Source organism: Buceros rhinoceros, unplaced genomic scaffold (genome assembly GCF_000710305.1).
Source record: "Buceros rhinoceros silvestris isolate BGI_N320 unplaced genomic scaffold, ASM71030v1 scaffold798, whole genome shotgun sequence".
In the NCBI taxonomy this organism is placed as follows: domain Eukaryota; kingdom Metazoa; phylum Chordata; class Aves; order Bucerotiformes; family Bucerotidae; genus Buceros; species Buceros rhinoceros.
This window is the reverse complement of record NW_010426123.1, coordinates 75,265-78,812: the sequence shown is the minus strand read 5'-3', so window position 1 is coordinate 78,812 and position 3,548 is coordinate 75,265. Positions and strand designations below refer to the sequence as shown.

Below are 3,548 nucleotides of genomic sequence, written 5' to 3'. Positions count from 1 at the left end.
CACTTCGCTCTCAGCTCTGCCTGAAAATCAGAGTGCTGAGGATGAGCAGGAATGTTAAATAAAGGAAGAAAGCAAAACTTAGGAAGTCCTGGCCAGAGGCTGTGTGGTGCCAGCTTGAAACGAGAGCTGCTGCGTGAGCCCGACCAGGCAGGGGAAGAGCCGGTCTCAGTGTAACACACGGAACAGAAGCAGCGAGGAAAACCAGACGGGCATGTGCAGCTGGTTTGGAGCAACCCTTACAAAAGCAAACTCAAAAACAGGCCGCTCAGCACCCGCTGTCTCCAAATACACCCACTAAGCTCAACTCTCCTCTTCACTACGGATAGAGCCGCTCCCTCAGCACACCGCCTGTTAGCGCAGACACAAATGCACGGGGGAACGTGGGTAGGAGCGGTTCTCTCGCTGCTTCATACACTGGTTTAATGCTGACGTGAGAGCTGGCTGGTGACATCAGCTGTCACTTCTCTCATGCACCTAACCGGGATAATTAACAGGTCTTAATGAAGGCAATACGAAGTCCCACCGTTATCCTGTGGCACTCGTCCATGCCTGCGCTTGCGATGCTGGTTTCAGGTAAGTTGGTGCAGTCGGTTACATCCATACAGTCCGTACGTGGTCGTGGAGCTTATCAGCTCCTGTCAGACAAACCTGGTTACAGTTCGGGGTCCCACAGGAGAATTACAGACATTATATCACAGAATCACAGAATCATTTGGTTGGAAGAGACCTTTAAGATCATTGAGTCCAACCCTTCACCCTGCACTGCCAGGGTCTCTAAACCATGTCCCTCAGCACTGCATCCACACAGCTGTGAAACCCCTGCAGGGATGGGGACTCCACCACCTCCCTGGGCAGCCTGTGCCAAGGCTGCACAGCCCTCTCTGTAAAGAAGTTTTTCCTGATATCTAACCTAGATCTCCCCTGGCCCAACTTGAGGCTGGTTCCTCTCGTCCTGTCACTTGTCACATGGGGGGAGGGGGCCCCCCCCCCCCCCCGGGGCAGCCTGTGCCAAGGCTGCACAACCCTCTCTGTGAAGAAGTGTTTCCTGATACAACCTAGATCTCCCCTGGTGCAACTTAAGGCCATTTCCTCTTGTCCTGCCATTCGTAACATGGGAGAAGAGACCAACCCCCACCTCTCTACAGCCTCCTGTCAGGTAGTTGTAGAGAGCAATAAGGTCTCCCCTCAGCCTTCTTGCTCCAGGCCAAACAATCCCAGGTCCCTCAGCTGCTCCTCGTAAGACTTGTTCTCCAGACCCTTCTTCACCGGCACTGTTGCCCTTCTCTGGACACGCTCCAGCACCTCAGCATCCCTCTTGAAGCGAGGGGCCCAAAACTGCACACAGTATTCATGGTGTGGCCTCACCAGTGCCCAGTACAGGGGGTCCATCCCCGTCCTGGTCCTGCTGGCCACACCAGTGCTGGCACAAGCCAGGATGCCGTTGACCTTGGCCACCTGGGCACACTGCTGGCTCACATTCAATCAGCTGTTGACCAGCACCCCCAGGGCCTTTTCCACTGGACAACTTCCCAGCCACTCTTCCCCCAGGCTATAACATCGTAGGGGGTTGTTGTGGCCCAAGCGCAGGACCCGGAAACGCTACTGCAGAAATGCTAAACCGCCTTTAATGACACCAGTATCATAGGACCCAGTCAGGAAAAGAAAATATTTAGAGAATCTTGGCTGACAAAGAAAAGCAAATACTGTCATTAAGCATTTCCTGCTTTTAAATGTATCCGATTTACACACAAGGGATTCAGAACTGTCATACTGAGGAATACGTCCCACATTACAGCCAGCGACTGCGCCAACGGGCTGTGAAGCTTGTCCCCAGCTGGACCAAAAGGGCGGGCGCCGGCCGGCTGCTGCTTACAGAAGGCAGCGATGAAAGCTTTTGAGGGGAGAGGAGACTCAGCATCAGAGCACCGCTTTGACAGCCCCCTGCAACCGTGTTTGGGAGAATAACTCAGAAGCGCAGCTGTCTAGACTGCAGTGTGGTCATGGCACGAGCTCCTGACTGCCAGCACCAGAGCCCCCAGCATTAAGTACTGGAGCATCCCCGTACTCGACGTACACGAACGTGGCCCTTTCCTGAAGAGCTTCTGCAAATCCAAGAACAGAAGAGACAACACCCAAAACACTGAAACAAAATCTTTTTTTTTTAAATCGACTATTCCGTAAGAACAGATTGGAGACAAATAAAATCTTCTGGAAGTCTCAGTGTTGAAATACAGCTTGAGGAGTGAAGGGAAGGGAGATGCTACCGGTAAAGCTCAATGAAACGGCTCGGCACTGGATGAGTGGAAACCTTCCACCCTTTCCCCCGCTAACCACTCCCCAACAGCGCATCGCCAGCCCTGCGCCAGCCAGGACACCTGCCTGGATGTGGAAGGGAGTTTTAACTCCACACAAGAGTCGCGTTTTACAGGCTGATAATGTCTGACGTGTTTTGGTTATCATCTCTGCTGCTCCTGACACTAAAAGGTATAAAACGATTTTCCAGAAGAATCTGGGGCAGTTCTTACAACAGCAACAACAAAAACGAGACGCTGAAATAAACCCAGAAGACGGGTAAGGGATTGAATTCCAATTGCACGAACAGCCTCACATCCAACGTTACTTAACGTTCAGCTGCCAAGTCAAAATTAGAAAAAAAAAAAAAATTACCGAAGTTTGCAGGCTGGTTTATACAAGATACATACAACTTCCGTCAGCGAGAGGCATCTGCAGCATCACGGTTGCCATGGCTCCCACGGGAGCTGCATCGCAAAGCTCGGACCTATTTTAGCAGAACATCCAGGGGCTGATGCACTCAGGAAGAGTCGCCCTGTTATTCCAGAACACGCGGCGTAAGACACGGGAGCTTGACTAAAGAGATTTTAGTTACTGAACTTTGCTGGAAGATCCTCTCAAACATCTACATGCATTATTCTGATAGCAGATCGCTGACCAGGGAAGGAAAAACCAGCTACACGGGTGGATAGGAGGTGTTGTGAAGTATGAGCTTCACGGTCCTGCCTGACCAACACAGATTGAGTGCTGACCAAGTTCTGGAAACAGGGAAAAGGGTGAAACCTTTGAGCAGTCAATTATTATCGACCAGGAGGATGAACAGACACACAGAGGGTACATACAGTCCATGGCTCTATCAGCTCAGTGACAATCTGGGTTATAATAATGATCCACAATGGCCACAGCAATGCTGGGAGGAGAGGGGAGAGAGCTGGGGGGACTCAGCCCGGAGCAGAGAGGGCGCCGGGGAGACCTTAGTGCAGCCTGTCAGTGCTGGAAGGGGCTACAGGAAAGATGGGGAGGGACCTATATCAGGGAGTTTGGGGACAGCACAAGGGGTGATGGTTTTGAACTGAAAGAGGAGAGAGTTAGATGAAATGTAAGGAAGAAATTCTTCCCTGTGAGGGTGGTGAGACCCTGGCCCAGGTTGCCCCGAGAAGCTGTGGAAGCCCCATCCCCGGCAGCGTTCAAGGCCAGGTTGGACAGGGCTTGAGCACCTTGGGGTAGTGGAAGGGGGCCTCCGCCCTGGGAGGGGG

At 52.3% G+C, this 3,548-nt stretch overlaps 1 protein-coding gene across 1 annotated transcript in view; it reads right to left on the bottom strand.

The window, feature by feature from the left end:
• Positions 1–3,548, bottom strand: part of MAP4 (microtubule-associated protein 4) — a gene marked incomplete at its 3' end in the record, with an annotated part of 97,356 nt that overhangs the window by 35,348 nt on the left and 58,460 nt on the right. The gene's annotated exons all lie outside the window — the stretch shown is intronic.